The sequence below is a fragment of the Triturus cristatus genome, chromosome 8 (assembly GCF_964204655.1).
Source record: "Triturus cristatus chromosome 8, aTriCri1.1, whole genome shotgun sequence".
Lineage (NCBI taxonomy): Eukaryota > Metazoa > Chordata > Amphibia > Caudata > Salamandridae > Triturus > Triturus cristatus.
Genome location: NC_140591.1, coordinates 1621525591 through 1621540376, shown reverse-complemented (window position 1 = coordinate 1621540376; position 14786 = coordinate 1621525591). Strand labels below are relative to the sequence as shown.

General features: G+C 31.6%; 21 non-coding genes across 21 annotated transcripts; all 21 read left to right on the top strand.

The window, feature by feature from the left end:
- The first annotated feature begins 51 nt into the window (after nucleotides 1-51).
- Nucleotides 52-125, top strand: TRNAT-AGU (transfer RNA threonine (anticodon AGU)). Its single transcript has one exon. It is a non-coding gene; the product is annotated as a tRNA-Thr (tRNA).
- Nucleotides 126-563: 438 nt separating this feature from the next.
- Nucleotides 564-636, top strand: TRNAT-CGU (transfer RNA threonine (anticodon CGU)). The gene has a single exon. It is a non-coding gene; the product is annotated as a tRNA-Thr (tRNA).
- Nucleotides 637-1582: 946 nt separating this feature from the next.
- TRNAT-CGU (transfer RNA threonine (anticodon CGU)) lies at nucleotides 1583-1655 on the top strand. The gene has a single exon. It is a non-coding gene; the product is annotated as a tRNA-Thr (tRNA).
- Nucleotides 1656-2089: 434 nt separating this feature from the next.
- Nucleotides 2090-2163, top strand: TRNAT-AGU (transfer RNA threonine (anticodon AGU)). The gene has a single exon. It is a non-coding gene; the product is annotated as a tRNA-Thr (tRNA).
- Nucleotides 2164-2601: 438 nt separating this feature from the next.
- On the top strand, nucleotides 2602-2674 carry TRNAT-CGU (transfer RNA threonine (anticodon CGU)). Its single transcript has one exon. It is a non-coding gene; the product is annotated as a tRNA-Thr (tRNA).
- Nucleotides 2675-3108: 434 nt separating this feature from the next.
- On the top strand, nucleotides 3109-3182 carry TRNAT-AGU (transfer RNA threonine (anticodon AGU)). Its single transcript has one exon. It is a non-coding gene; the product is annotated as a tRNA-Thr (tRNA).
- A 438-nt stretch (nucleotides 3183-3620) lies between these two features.
- TRNAT-CGU (transfer RNA threonine (anticodon CGU)) lies at nucleotides 3621-3693 on the top strand. Its single transcript has one exon. It is a non-coding gene; the product is annotated as a tRNA-Thr (tRNA).
- A 433-nt stretch (nucleotides 3694-4126) lies between these two features.
- Nucleotides 4127-4200, top strand: TRNAT-AGU (transfer RNA threonine (anticodon AGU)). Its single transcript has one exon. It is a non-coding gene; the product is annotated as a tRNA-Thr (tRNA).
- Nucleotides 4201-5145: 945 nt separating this feature from the next.
- On the top strand, nucleotides 5146-5219 carry TRNAT-AGU (transfer RNA threonine (anticodon AGU)). Its single transcript has one exon. It is a non-coding gene; the product is annotated as a tRNA-Thr (tRNA).
- Nucleotides 5220-5657: 438 nt separating this feature from the next.
- TRNAT-CGU (transfer RNA threonine (anticodon CGU)) lies at nucleotides 5658-5730 on the top strand. The gene has a single exon. It is a non-coding gene; the product is annotated as a tRNA-Thr (tRNA).
- Nucleotides 5731-7183: 1453 nt separating this feature from the next.
- Nucleotides 7184-7257, top strand: TRNAT-AGU (transfer RNA threonine (anticodon AGU)). The gene has a single exon. It is a non-coding gene; the product is annotated as a tRNA-Thr (tRNA).
- Nucleotides 7258-7695: 438 nt separating this feature from the next.
- On the top strand, nucleotides 7696-7768 carry TRNAT-CGU (transfer RNA threonine (anticodon CGU)). Its single transcript has one exon. It is a non-coding gene; the product is annotated as a tRNA-Thr (tRNA).
- A 434-nt stretch (nucleotides 7769-8202) lies between these two features.
- On the top strand, nucleotides 8203-8276 carry TRNAT-AGU (transfer RNA threonine (anticodon AGU)). Its single transcript has one exon. It is a non-coding gene; the product is annotated as a tRNA-Thr (tRNA).
- A 438-nt stretch (nucleotides 8277-8714) lies between these two features.
- TRNAT-CGU (transfer RNA threonine (anticodon CGU)) lies at nucleotides 8715-8787 on the top strand. The gene has a single exon. It is a non-coding gene; the product is annotated as a tRNA-Thr (tRNA).
- Nucleotides 8788-10240: 1453 nt separating this feature from the next.
- On the top strand, nucleotides 10241-10314 carry TRNAT-AGU (transfer RNA threonine (anticodon AGU)). Its single transcript has one exon. It is a non-coding gene; the product is annotated as a tRNA-Thr (tRNA).
- A 438-nt stretch (nucleotides 10315-10752) lies between these two features.
- On the top strand, nucleotides 10753-10825 carry TRNAT-CGU (transfer RNA threonine (anticodon CGU)). Its single transcript has one exon. It is a non-coding gene; the product is annotated as a tRNA-Thr (tRNA).
- Nucleotides 10826-11771: 946 nt separating this feature from the next.
- Nucleotides 11772-11844, top strand: TRNAT-CGU (transfer RNA threonine (anticodon CGU)). The gene has a single exon. It is a non-coding gene; the product is annotated as a tRNA-Thr (tRNA).
- Nucleotides 11845-12278: 434 nt separating this feature from the next.
- TRNAT-AGU (transfer RNA threonine (anticodon AGU)) lies at nucleotides 12279-12352 on the top strand. Its single transcript has one exon. It is a non-coding gene; the product is annotated as a tRNA-Thr (tRNA).
- A 945-nt stretch (nucleotides 12353-13297) lies between these two features.
- On the top strand, nucleotides 13298-13371 carry TRNAT-AGU (transfer RNA threonine (anticodon AGU)). The gene has a single exon. It is a non-coding gene; the product is annotated as a tRNA-Thr (tRNA).
- A 438-nt stretch (nucleotides 13372-13809) lies between these two features.
- TRNAT-CGU (transfer RNA threonine (anticodon CGU)) lies at nucleotides 13810-13882 on the top strand. Its single transcript has one exon. It is a non-coding gene; the product is annotated as a tRNA-Thr (tRNA).
- A 422-nt stretch (nucleotides 13883-14304) lies between these two features.
- Nucleotides 14305-14378, top strand: TRNAT-AGU (transfer RNA threonine (anticodon AGU)). The gene has a single exon. It is a non-coding gene; the product is annotated as a tRNA-Thr (tRNA).
- The last annotated feature ends 408 nt before the right edge of the window (nucleotides 14379-14786 follow it).

The following is a 14786-nucleotide window of genomic DNA, read 5'->3' as shown; positions in this document are numbered from 1 at the left end:
GTTTCTCTTGAACACCATATGGCAAACTGTTCCATAAGGCATTTTCAAGAGGGTGCTGTGGCTTAGCTGGTTAAAGCGCCTGTCTAGTATACAGGTGATCCTGAGTTCAAATCTCAGCAGTGCCTTGCTTTCCGCATTCTTAAATAAAACATTATTTTCATTAAGTCGTCCTGCGATTCAATTAAATTAGAAAAGTCTGATTTATCTTTCGGTTGAACAGATCATCTTAAACCTAATAAAAACTGAAAGTGTTTTCAATATTATAGTAACAATACTGTGTTTGCAAAATTAAAAAGGTATTTCAATGAGCAAGAGGCAGATGAAATATGACCCTAGATTTGAGCAATATTGATGAATATATGTAAAACACTTATTTATAAACTATTCAAAATATGGGATTGAGTTTAAAATGTGTTCTTTTTTAATACAACATAGCTATTCTTGTTTACAGATAAGGAATCCTTGCTTGTTTAACATTAGAATACATATTAAGACACTTTAACACAGGCACAGAATTTGATCACCAAAACTAAATTAATGATCCCTTCTGTATCACTAAAGTAGGTGCTGTGGCTAAGTGGTTAAAGCGCCTGTCTCGTAAACAGGAAATCCTGAGTTCAAATCTCAGCAGCACCTTATTATTGGTCCTTATATGTAAAAATAATTTTCATCACGCAAATGTTTAATACATTTTAAAAAGAAAAGAGTTGTTCTGTGAACATTAGAATGGGTCATCTTAAATTGAAAAACTAAAAAACGTGGTATTGTGAAGATTTTCAAAGTAATGCTTTGAATGAAAAACGGAAAAAAGAGTGACAAAGAGCAAAATAGAGATAAAAAATCATTCTAGAGTTGAAATCAAGTAATGCATTCTTAAAGAAGGCATAATTAAAACATTTATGAACAGGATAAGCAATATATCAATGAGGTGTTTATCAATAGGATCAGTATCCTCGTCTAAAGTAGTTGAGTAGAGCGTTTTCTGAACTGAGAAATGATTATGAAAGTGAAAAACTCAGGAGTCTCTTGAACACCATATGGCAAACTGTTCCTTAAAGCATTTTCAAGAGGGTGCTGTGGCTTAGCTGGTTAAAGCGCCTGTCTAGTAAACAGGAGATCCTGAGTTCAAACTTCAGCAGTGCCTTGCTTTCCTTATTCTTAAATAAAAAACTATTTTCATTAATTCGTCCTGCGATTCAATTAAATTAGAAAAGTCTGATTTATCTTTCGGTTGAACAGATCATCTTAAACCTAATAAAAACTGAAAGTGTTTTCAATATTATAGTAACAATACTGTGATTGCAAAATCAAAAAGCTATTTCAATGAGCAAGAGGCAGATGAAATATAACCCCAGATTTGAGCAATATTGATGAATATATGTAAAACACTTATTTATGAACTATTCAAAATATGGGATTGAGTTTAAAATGTGTTCTTTTGTAATACAACATAGCTATTCTTGTTTACAGATTAGGAATCCTTGCTTGTTTAACATTAGAATTCATATTAAGACACTTTAACACAGGCACAGAATTTGATCACCAATACTAAATTAATGATCCCTTCTATATCGCTAAAGTAGGTGCTATGGCTAAGTGGTTAAAGCGCCTGTCTCGTAAACAGGAAATCCTGAGTTCAAATCTCAGCAGCACCTTATTATTGGTCCTTACATGTAAAAATAATTTTCATCACACAAATGATTAATACATTTTAAAAAGAAAAGTGTTGTTCTGTGAACAATAGAATGGGTCATCTTAAATTGAAAAACAAAAAAACGTGGTATTGTGAAGATTTTCAAAGTAATGCTTTGAATGAAAAAGGGAAAAAAGAGTGACAAAGAGCAAAATAGAGATAAAAAATCATTCTAGAGTTGAAATCAAGTAATGCATTCTTAAGGAATGCATAATTAAAACATTTATGAACAGGATAAGCAATATATCAATGAGGTGTTTATCAATAGGATCAGTATCCTCGTCTAAAGTAGTTGAGTAGAGCGTTTTCTGAACTGAGAAATGATTATGAAAGTAAAAAACTCAGGATTCTCTTGAACACCATATGGCAAACTGTTCCTTAAAGCATGTTCAAGAGGGTGCTGTGGCTTAGCTGGTTAAAGCGCCTGTCTAGTAAACAGGAGATCCTGAGTTCAAATCTCAGCAGTGCCTTGCTTTCCTCATTCTTAAATAAAAAACTATTTTCATTAATTCGTCCTGCGATTCAATTTAATTAGAAAAGTCTGATTTATCTTTCGGTTGAACAGATCATCTTAAACCTAATAAAAACTGAAAGTGTTTTCAATATTATAGTAACAATACTGTGTTTGCAAAATTAAAAAGGTATTTCAATGAGCAAGAGGCAGATGAAATATGACCCTAGATTTGAGCAATATTGATGAATATATGTAAAACACTTATTTATAAACTATTCAAAATATGGGATTGAGTTTAAAATGTGTTCTTTTTTAATACAACATATCTATTCTTCTTTACAGATTAGGAATCCTTGCTTGTTTAACATTAGAATACATATTAAGACACTTTAACACAGGCACAGAATTTGATCACCAATCCTAAATTAATGATCCCTTATATATCACTAAAGTAGGTGCTGTGGCTAAGTGGTTAAAGCGCCTGTCTCGTAAACAGGAAATCCTGAGTTCAAATCTCAGCAGCACCTTATTATTGGTCCTTACATGTAAAAATAATTTTCATCACGCAAATGTTTAATACATTTTAAAAAGAAAAGTGTTGTTCTGTGAACATTAGAATGGGTCATCTTAAATTGAAAAACAAAAAAACCTGGTATTGTGAAGATTTTCAAAGTAATGCTTTGAATGAAAAAGGGAAAAAAGAGTGACAAAGAGCAAAATAGAGATAAAAAATCATTCTAGAGTTGAATTCAAGTAATGCATTCTTAAAGAAGGCATAATTAAAACATTTATGACCAGGATAAACAATATATCAATGAGGTGTTTATGAATAGGATCAGTATCCTCGTCTAAACTATTTGAGTAGTGTGTTTTCTGAACTCAGAAATGATTATGAAAGTGAAAAACTCAGGTTTCTCTTGAACACCATATGGCAAACTGTTCCTTAAGGCATTTTCAAGAGGGTGCTGTGGCTTAGCTGGTTAAAGCGCCTGTCTAGTATACAGGTGATCCTGAGTTCAAATCTCAGCAGTGCCTTGCTTTCCGCATTCTTAAATAAAACATTATTTTCATTAAGTCGTCCTGCGATTCAATTAAATTAGAAAAGTCTGATTTATCTTTCGGTTGAACAGATCATCTTAAACCTAATAAAAACTGAAAGTGTTTTCAATATTATAGTAACAATACTGTGTTTGCAAAATTAAAAAGGTATTTCAATGAGCAAGAGGCAGATGAAATATGACCCTAGATTTGAGCAATATTGATGAATATATGTAAAACACTTATTTATAAACTATTCAAAATATGGGATTGAGTTTAAAATGTGTTCTTTTTTAATACAACATAGCTATTCTTGTTTACAGATTAGGAATCCTTGCTTGTTTAACATTAGAATACATATTAAGACACTTTAACACAGGCACAGAATTTGATCACCAATACTAAATTAATGATCCCTTCTGTATCACTAAAGTAGGTGCTGTTGCTCAGTGGTTAAAGCGCCTGTCTCGTAAACAGGAAATCCTGAGTTCAAATCTCAGCAGCACCTTATTATTGGTCCTTACATGTAAAAATAATTTTCATCACGCAAATGTTTATTACATTTTAAAAAGAAAAGAGTTGTTCTGTGAACATTAGAATGGGTCATCTTAAATTGAAAAACTAAAAAACGTGGTATTGTGAAGATTTTCAAAGTAATGCTTTGAATGAAAAACGGAAAAAAGAGTGACAAAGAGCAAAATAGAGATAAAAATCATTCTAGAGTTGAAATCAAGTAATGCATTCTTAAAGAAGGCATAATTAAAACATTTATGAACAGGATAAGCAATATATCAATGAGGTGTTTATCAATAGGATCAGTATCCTCGTCTAAAGTAGTTGAGTAGAGCGTTTTCTGAACTGAGAAATGATTATGAAAGTGAAAAACTCAGGAGTCTCTTGAACACCATATGGCAAACTGTTCCTTAAAGCATTTTCAAGAGGGTGCTGTGGCTTAGCTGGTTAAAGCGCCTGTCTAGTAAACAGGAGATCCTGAGTTCAAACCTCAGCAGTGCCTTGCTTTCCTTATTCTTAAATAAAAAACTATTTTCATTAATTCGTCCTGCGATTCAATTTAATTAGAAAAGTCTGATTTATCTTTCGGTTGAACAGATCATCTTAAACCTAATAAAAACTGAAAGTGTTTTCAATATTATAGTAACAATACTGTGATTGCAAAATCAAAAAGCTATTTCAATGAGCAAGAGGCAGATGAAATATAACCCCAGATTTGAGCAATATTGATGAATATATGTAAAACACTTATTTATGAACTATTCAAAATATGGGATTGAGTTTAAAATGTGTTCTTTTGTAATACAACATAGCTATTCTTGTTTACAGATTAGGAATCCTTGCTTGTTTAACATTAGAATACATATTAAGACACTTTAACACAGGCACAGAATTTGATCACCAATACTAAATTAATGATCCCTTCTATATCGCTAAAGTAGGTGCTGTGGCTAAGTGGTTAAAGCGCCTGTCTCATAAACAGGAAATCCTGAGTTCAAATCTCAGCAGCACCTTATTATTGGTCCTTACATGTAAAAATAATTTTCATCACACAAATGATTAATACATTTTAAAAAGAAAAGTGTTGTTCTGTGAACATTAGAATGGGTCATCTTAAATTGAAAAACAAAAAAACGTGGTCTTGTGAAGATTTTCAAAGTAATGCTTTGAATGAAAAAGGGAAAAAAGAGTGACAAAGAGCAAAATAGAGATAAAAAATCATTCTAGAGTTGAAATCAAGTAATGCATTCTTAAGGAATGCATAATTAAAACATTTATGAACAGGATAAGCAATATATCAATGAGGTGTTTATCAATAGGATCAGTATCCTCGTCTAAAGTAGTTGAGTAGAGCGTTTTCTGAACTGAGCAATGATTATGAAAGTAAAAAACTCAGGATTCTCTTGAACACCATATGGCAAACTGTTCCTTAAAGCATTTTCAAGAGGGTGCTGTGGCTTAGCTGGTTAAAGCGCCTGTCTAGTAAACAGGAGATCCTGAGTTCAAATCTCAGCAGTGCCTTGCTTTCCTCATTCTTAAATAAAAAACTATTTTCATTAATTCGTCCTGCGATTCAATTTAATTAGAAAAGTCTGATTTATCTTTCGGTTGAACAGATCATCTTAAACCTAATAAAAACTGAAAGTGTTTTCAATATTATAGTAACAATACTGTGTTTGCAAAATTAAAAAGGTATTTCAATGAGCAAGAGGCAGATGAAATATGACCCTAGATTTGAGCAATATTGATGAATATATGTAAAACACTTATTTATAAACTATTCAAAATATGGGATTGAGTTTAAAATGTGTTCTTTTTTAATACAACATATCTATTCTTCTTTACAGATTAGGAATCCTTGCTTGTTTAACATTAGAATACATATTAAGACACTTTAACACAGGCACAGAATTTGATCACCAATACTAAATTAATGATCCCTTCTGTATCACTAAAGTAGGTGCTGTGGCTAAGTGGTTAAAGCGCCTGTCTCGTAAACAGGAAATCCTGAGTTCAAATCTCAGCAGCACCTTATTATTGGTCCTTACATGTAAAAATAATTTTCATCACGCAAATGTTTAATACATTTTAAAAAGAAAAGAGTTGTTCTGTGAACATTAGAATGGGTCATCTTAAATTGAAAAACTAAAAAACGTGGTATTGTGAAGATTTTCAAAGTAATGCTTTGAATGAAAAACGGAAAAAAGAGTGACAAAGAGCAAAATAGAGATAAAAAATCATTCTAGAGTTGAAATCAAGTAATGCATTCTTAAAGAAGGCATAATTAAAACATTTATGAACAGGATAAGCAATATATCAATGAGGTGTTTATCAATAGGATCAGTATCCTCGTCTAAAGTAGTTGAGTAGAGCGTTTTCTGAACTGAGAAATGATTATGAAAGTGAAAAACTCAGGAGTCTCTTGAACACAATATGGCAAACTGTTCCTTAAAGCATTTTCAAGAGGGTGCTGTGGCTTTGCTGGTTAAAGCGCCTGTCTAGTAAACAGGAGATCCTGAGTTCAAATCTCAGCAGTGCCTTGCTTTCCTTTTTCTTAAATAAAAAACTATTTTCATTAATTCGTCCTGCGATTCAATTAAATTAGAAAAGTCTGATTTATCTTTCGGTTGAAAAGATCATCTTAAACCTAATAAAAACTGAAAGTGTTTTCAATATTATAGTAACAATACTGTGATTGCAAAATCAAAAAGGTATTTCAATGAGCAAGAGGCATATGAAATATAACCCTAGATTTGAGCAATATTGATGAATATATGTAAAACACTTATTTATGAACTATTCAAAATATGGGATTGAGTTTAAAATGTGTTCTTTTTTAATAGAACATAGCGATTCTTGTTTACAGATTAGGAATCCTTGCTTGTTTAACATTAGAATACATATTAAGACACTTTAACATAGGCACAGAATTTGATCACCAATACTAAATTAATGATCCCTTCTATATCGCTAAAGTAGGTGCTGTGGCTAAGTGGTTAAAGCGCCTGTCTCGTAATTAGGAAATCTTGAGTTCAAATCTCAGCAGCACCTTATTATTGGTCCTTACATGTAAAAATAATTTTCATCACACAAATGATTAATACATTTTAAAAAGAAAAGTGTTGTTCTGTGAACATTAGAATGGGTCATCTTAAATTGAAAAACAAAAAAACGTGGTATTGTGAAGATTTTCAAAGTAATGCTTTGAATGAAAAAGGGAAAAAAGAGTGACAAAGAGCAAAATAGAGATAAAAAATCATTCTAGAGTTGAAATCAAGTAATGCATTCTTAAAGAAGGCATAATTAAAACATTTATGAACAGGATAAGCAATATATCAATGAGGTGTTTATCAATAGGATCAGTATCCTCGTCTAAAGTAGTTGAGTAGAGCGTTTTCTGAACTGAGAAATGATTATGAAAGTAAAAAACTCAGGATTCTCTTGAACACCATATGGCAAACTGTTCCTGAAAGCATTTTCAAGAGGGTGCTGTGGCTTAGCTGGTTAAAGCGCCTGTCTAGTAAACAGGAGATCCTGAGTTCAAATCTCAGCAGTGCCTTGCTTTCCTCATTCTTAAATAAAAAACTTTTTTCATTAATTCGTCCTGCGATTCAATTTAATTAGAAAAGTCTGATTTATCTTTCGGTTGAACAGATCATCTTAAACCTAATAAAAACTGAAAGTGTTTTCAATATTATAGTAACAATACTGTGATTGCAAAATCAAAAAGGTATTTCAATGAGCAAGAGGCATATGAAATATAACCCTAGATTTGAGCAATATTGATGAATATATGTAAAACACTTATTTATGAACTATTCAAAATATGGGATTGAGTTTAAAATGTGTTCTTTTTTAATACAACATAGCTATTCTTGTTTACAGATTAGGAATCCTTGCTTGTTTAACATTAGAATACATATTAAGACACTTTAACACAGGCACAGAATTTGATCACCAATCCTAAATTAATGATCCCTTCTATATCACTAAAGTAGGTGCTGTGGCTAAGTGGTTAAAGCGCCTGTCTCGTAAACAGGAAATCCTGAGTTCAAATCTCAGCAGCACCTTATTATTGGTCCTTACATGTAAAAATAATTTTCATCACGCAAATGTTTAATACATTTTAAAAAGAAAAGTGTTGTTCTGTGAACATTAGAATGGGTCATCTTAAATTGAAAAACAAAAAAACCTGGTATTGTGAAGATTTTCAAAGAAATGCTTTGAATGAAAAAGGGAAAAAAGAGTGACAAAGAGCAAAATAGAGATAAAAAATCATTCTAGAGTTGAATTCAAGTAATGCATTCTTAAAGAAGGCATAATTAAAACATTTATGAACAGGATAAGCAATATATCAATGAGGTGTTTATGAATAGTATCAGTATCCTCGTCTAAACTATTTGAGTAGTGTGTTTTCTGAACTGAGAAATGATTATGAAAGTGAAAAACTCAGGTTTCTCTTGAACACCATATGGCAAACTGTTCCATAAGGCATTTTCAAGAGGGTGCTGTGGCTTAGCTGGTTAAAGCGCCTGTCTAGTATACAGGTGATCCTGAGTTCAAATCTCAGCAGTGCCTTGCTTTCCGCATTCTTAAATAAAACATTAATTTCATTCAGTCGTCCTGCGATTCAATTAAATTAGAAAAGTCTGATTTATCTTTCGGTTGAACAGATCATCTTAAACCTAATAAAAACTGAAAGTGTTTTCAATATTATAGTAACAATACTGTGTTTGCAAAATTAAAAAGGTATTTCAATGAGCAAGAGGCAGATGAAATATGACCCTAGATTTGAGCAATATTGATGAATATATGTAAAACACTTATTTATAAACTATTCAAAATATGGGATTGAGTTTAAAATGTGTTCTTTTTTAATACAACATAGCTATTCTTGTTTACAGATTAGGAATCCTTGCTTGTTTAACATTAGAATACATATTAAGACACTTTAACACAGGCACAGAATTTGATCACCAATACTAAATTAATGATCCCTTCTGTATCACTAAAGTAGGTGCTGTGGCTAAGTGGTTAAAGCGCCTGTCTCGTAAACAGGAAATCCTGAGTTCAAATCTCAGCAGCACCTTATTATTGGTCCTTACATGTAAAAATAATTTTCATCACGCAAATGTTTAATACATTTTAAAAAGAAAAGAGTTGTTCTGTGAACATTAGAATGGGTCATCTTAAATTGAAAAACTAAAAAACATGGTATTGTGAAGATTTTCAAAGTAATGCTTTGAATGAAAAACAGAAAAAAGAGTGACAAAGAGCAAAATAGAGATAAAAAATCATTCTAGAGTTGAAATCAAGTAATGCATTCTTAAAGAGGGCATAATTAAAACATTTATGAACAGGATAAGCAATATATCAATGAGGTGTTTATCAATAGGATCAGTATCCTCGTCTAAAGTAGTTGAGTAGAGCGTTTTCTGAACTGAGAAATGATTATGAAAGTGAAAAACTGAGGAGTCTCTTGAACACCATATGGCAAACTGTTCCTTAAAGCATTTTCAAGAGGGTGCTGTGGCTTAGCTGGTTAAAGCGCCTGTCTAGTAAACAGGAGATCCTGACTTCAAATCTCAGCAGTGCCTTGCTTTCCTCATTCTTAAATAAAAAACTATTTTCATTAACTCGTCCTGCGATTCAATTCAATTAGAAAAGTCTGATTTATCTTTCGGTTGAACAGATCATCTTAAACCTAATAAAAACTGAAAGTGTTTTCAATATTATAGTAACAATACTGTGATTGCAAAATCAAAAAGCTATTTCAATGAGCAAGAGGCAGATGAAATATAACCCCAGATTTGAGCAATATTGATGAATATATGTAAAACACTTATTTATGAACTATTCAAAATATGGGATTGAGTTTAAAATGTGTTCTTTTGTAATACAACATAGCTATTCTTGTTTACAGATTAGGAATCCTTGCTTGTTTAACATTAGAATACATATTAAGACACTTTAACACAGGCACAGATTCTGATCACCAATACTAAATTAATGATCCCTTCTATATCGCTAAAGTAGGTGCTGTGGCTAAGTGGTTAAAGCGCCTGTCTCATAAACAGGAAATCCTGAGTTCAAATCTCAGCAGCACCTTATTATTGGTCCTTACATGTAAAAATAATTTTCATCACACAAATGATTAATACATTTTAAAAAGAAAAGTGTTGTTCTGTGAACATTAGAATGGGTCATCTTAAATTGAAAAACAAAAAAACGTGGTATTGTGAAGATTTTCAAAGTAATGCTTTGAATGAAAAAGGGAAAAAAGAGTGACAAAGAGCAAAATAGAGATAAAAAATCATTCTAGAGTTGAAATCAAGTAATGCATTCTTAAGGAATGCATAATTAAAACATTTATGAACAGGATAAGCAATATATCAATGAGGTGTTTATCAATAGGATCAGTATCCTCGTCTAAAGTAGTTGAGTAGAGCGTTTTCTGAACTGAGAAATGATTATGAAAGTAAAAAACTCAGGATTCTCTTGAACACCATATGGCAAACTGTTCCTTAAAGCATTTTCAAGAGGGTGCTGTGGCTTAGCTGGTTAAAGTGCCTGTCTAGTAAACAGGAGATCCTGAGTTCAAATCTCAGCAGTGCCTTGCTTTCCTCATTCTTAAATAAAAAACTATTTTCATTAATTCGTCCTGCGATTCAATTTAATTAGAAAAGTCTGATTTATCTTTCGGTTGAACAGATCATCTTAAACCTAATAAAAACTGAAAGTGTTTTCAATATTATAGTAACAATACTGTGTTTGCAAAATTAAAAAGGTATTTCAATGAGCAAGAGGCAGATGAAATATAACCCTAGATTTGAGCAATATTGATGAATATATGTAAAACACTTATTTATGAACTATTCAAAATATGGGATTGAGTTTAAAATGTGTTCTTTTTTAATACAACATAGCTATTCTTGTTTACAGATTAGGAATCCTTGCTTGTTTAACATTAGAATACATATTAAGACACTTTAACACAGGCACAGAATTTGATCACCACTACTAAATTAATGATCCCTTCTGTATCGCTAAAGTAGGTGCTGTGGCTAAGTGGTTAAAGCGCCTGTCTCGTAAACAGGAAATCCTGAGTTCAAATCTCAGCAGCACCTTATTATTGGTCCTTACATGTAAAAATAATTTTCATCACGCAAATGTTTAATACATTTTAAAAAGAAAAGAGTTGTTCTGTGAACATTAGAATGGGTCATCTTAAATTGAAAAACTAAAAAACGTGGTATTGTGAAGATTTTCAAAGTAATGCTTTGAATGAAAAACGGAAAAAAGAGTGACAAAGAGCAAAATAGAGATAAAAAATCATTCTAGAGTTGAAATCAAGTAATGCATTCTTAAAGAAGGCATAATTAAAACATTTATGAACAGGATAAGCAATATATCAATGAGGTGTTTATCAATAGGATCAGTATCCTCGTCTAAAGTAGTTGAGTAGAGCATTTTCTGAACTGAGAAATGATTATGAAAGTGAAAAACTCAGGAGTCTCTTGAACACCATATGGCAAACTGTTCTTTAAAGCATTTTCAAGAGGGTGCTGTGGCTTTGCTGGTTAAAGCGCCTGTCTAGTAAACAGGAGATCCTGAGTTCAAATCTCAGCAGTGCCTTGCTTTCCTTTTTCTTAAATAAAAAACTATTTTCATTAATTCGTTCTGCGATTCAATTAAATTAGAAAAGTCTGATTTATCTTTCGGTTGAACAGATCATCTTAAACCTAATAAAAACTGAAAGTGTTTTCAATATTATAGTAACAATACTGTGATTGCAAAATCAAAAAGGTATTTCAATGAGCAAGAGGCATATGAAATATAACCCTAGATTTGAGCAATATTGATGAATATATGTAAAACACTTATTTATGAACTATTCAAAATATGGGATTGAGTTTAAAATGTGTTCTTTTTTAATACAACATAGCTATTCTTGTTTACAGATTAGGAATCCTTGCTTGTTTAACATTAGAATACATATTAAGACACTTTAACATAGGCACAGAATTTGATCACCAATACTAAATTAATGATCCCTTCTATATCGCTAAAGTAGGTGCTGTGGCTAAGTGGTTAAAGCGCCTGTCTCGTAAACAGGAAATCTTGAGTTCAAATCTCAGCAGCACCTTATTATTGGTCCTTACATGTAAAAATAATTTTCCTCACACAAATGATTAATACATTTTAAAAAGAAAAGTGTTGTTCTGTGAACATTAGAATGGGTCATCTTAAATTGAAAAACAAAAAAACGTGGTATTGTGAAGATTTTCAAAGTAATGCTTTGAATGAAAAAGGGAAAAAAGAGTGACAAAGAGCAAAATAGAGATAAAAAATCATTCTAGAGTTGAAATCAAGTAATGCATTCTTAAAGAAGGCATAATTAAAACATTTATGAACAGGATAAGCAATATATCAATGAGGTGTTTATCAATAGGATCAGTATCCTCGTCTAAAGTAGTTGAGTAGAGCGTTTTCTGAACTGAGAAATGATTATGAAAGTAAAAAACTCAGGATTCTCTTGAACACCATATGGCAAACTGTTCCTGAAAGCATTTTCAAGAGGGTGCTGTGGCTTAGCTGGTTAAAGCGCCTGTCTAGTAAACAGGAGATCCTGAGTTCAAATCTCAGCAGTGCCTTGCTTTCCTCATTCTTAAATAAAAAACTATTTTCATTAATTCGTCCTGCGATTCAATTTAATTAGAAAAGTCTGATTTATCTTTCGGTTGAACAGATCATCTTAAACCTAATAAAAACTGAAAGTGTTTTCAATATTATAGTAACAATACTGTGATTGCAAAATCAAAATGGTATTTCAATGAGCAAGAGGCAGATGAAATATAACCCTAGATTTGAGCAATATTGATGAATATATGTAAAACACTTATTTATGAACTATTCAAAATATGGGATTGAGTTTAAAATGTGTTCTTTTGTAATACAACATAGCTATTCTTGTTTACAGATTAGGAATCCTTGCTTGTTTAACATTAGAATACATATTAAGACACTTTAACACAGGCACAGAATTTGATCACCAATACTAAATTAATGATCCCTTCTATATCACTAAAGTAGGTGCTGTGGCTAAGTGGTTAAAGCGCCTGTCTCATAAACAGGAAATCCTGAGTTCAAATCTCAGCAGCACCTTATTATTGGTCCTTACATGTAAAAATAATTTTCATCACACAAATGATTAATACATTTTAAAAAGAAAAGTGTTGTTCTGTGAACATTAGAATGGGTCATCTTAAATTGAAAAACAAAAAAACGTGGTATTGTGAAGATTTTCAAAGTAATGCTTTGAATGAAAAAGGGAAAAAAGAGTGACAAAGAGCAAAATAGAGATAAAAAATCATTCTAGAGTTGAAATCAAGTAATGCATTCTTAAGGAATGCATAATTAAAACATTTATGAACAGGATAAGCAATATATCAATGAGGTGTTTATCAATAGGATCAGTATCCTCGTCTAAAGTAGTTGAGTAGAGCGTTTTCTGAACTGAGAAATGATTATGAAAGTAAAAAACTCAGGATTCTCTTGAACACCATATGGCAAACTGTTCCTTAAAGCATTTTCAAGAGGGTGCTGTGGCTTAGCTGGTTAAAGCGCCTGTCTAGTAAACAGGAGATCCTGAGTTCAAATCTCAGCAGTGCCTTGCTTTCCTCATTCTTAAATAAAAAACTATTTTCATTAATTCGTCCTGCGATTCAATTTAATTAGAAAAGTCTGATTTATCTTTCGGTTGAACAGATCATCTTAAACCTAATAAAAACTGAAAGTGTTTTCAATATTATAGTAACAATACTGTGTTTGCAAAATTAAAAAGGTATTTCAATGAGCAAGAGGCAGATGAAATATAACCCTAGATTTGAGCAATATTGATGAATATATGTAAAACACTTATTTATGAACTATTCAAAATATGGGATTGAGTTTAAAATGTGTTCTTTTTTAATACAACATAGCTATTCTTGTTTACAGATTAGGAATCCTTGCTTGTTTAACATTAGAATACATATTAAGACACTTTAACACAGGCACAGAATTTGATCACCACTACTAAATTAATGATCCCTTCTGTATCGCTAAAGTAGGTGCTGTGGCTAAGTGGTTAAAGCGCCTGTCTCGTAAACAGGAAATCCTGAGTTCAAATCTCAGCAGCACCTTATTATTGGTCCTTACATGTAAAAATAATTTTCATCACGCAAATGTTTAATACATTTTAAAAAGAAAAGAGTTGTTCTGTGAACATTAGAATGGGTCATCTTAAATTGAAAAACTAAAAAACGTGGTATTGTGAAGATTTTCAAAGTAATGCTTTGAATGAAAAACGGAAAAAAGAGTGACAAAGAGCAAAATAGAGATAAAAAATCATTCTAGAGTTGAAATCAAGTAATGCATTCTTAAAGAAGGCATAATTAAAACATTTATGAACAGGATAAGCAATATATCAATGATGTGTTTATCAATAGGATCAGTATCCTCGTCTAAAGTAGTTGAGTAGAGCATTTTCTGAACTGAGAAATGATTATGAAAGTGAAAAACTCAGGAGTCTCTTGAACACCATATGGCAAACTGTTCCTTAGAGGGTGCTGTGGCTTAGCTGGTTAAAGCGCCTGTCTAGTAAACAGGAGATCCTGAGTTCAAACCTCAGCAGTGCCTTGCTTTCCTTATTCTTAAATAAAAAACTATTTTCATTAATTCGTCCTGCGATTCAATTAAATTAGAAAAGTCTGATTTATCTTTCGGTTGAACAGATCATCTTAAACCTAATAAAAACTGAAAGTGTTTTCAATATTATAGTAACAATACTGTGATTGCAAAATCAAAAAGCTATTTTAATGAGCAAGAGGCAGATGAAATATAACCCCAGATTTGAGCAATATTGATGAATATATGTAAAACACTTATTTATGAACTATTCAAAATATGGGATTGAGTTTAAAATGTGTTCTTTTGTAATACAACATAGCTATTCTTGTTTACAGATTAGGAATCCTTGCTTGTTTAACATTAGAATACATATTAAGACACTTTAACACAGGCACAGAATTTGATCACCAATACTAA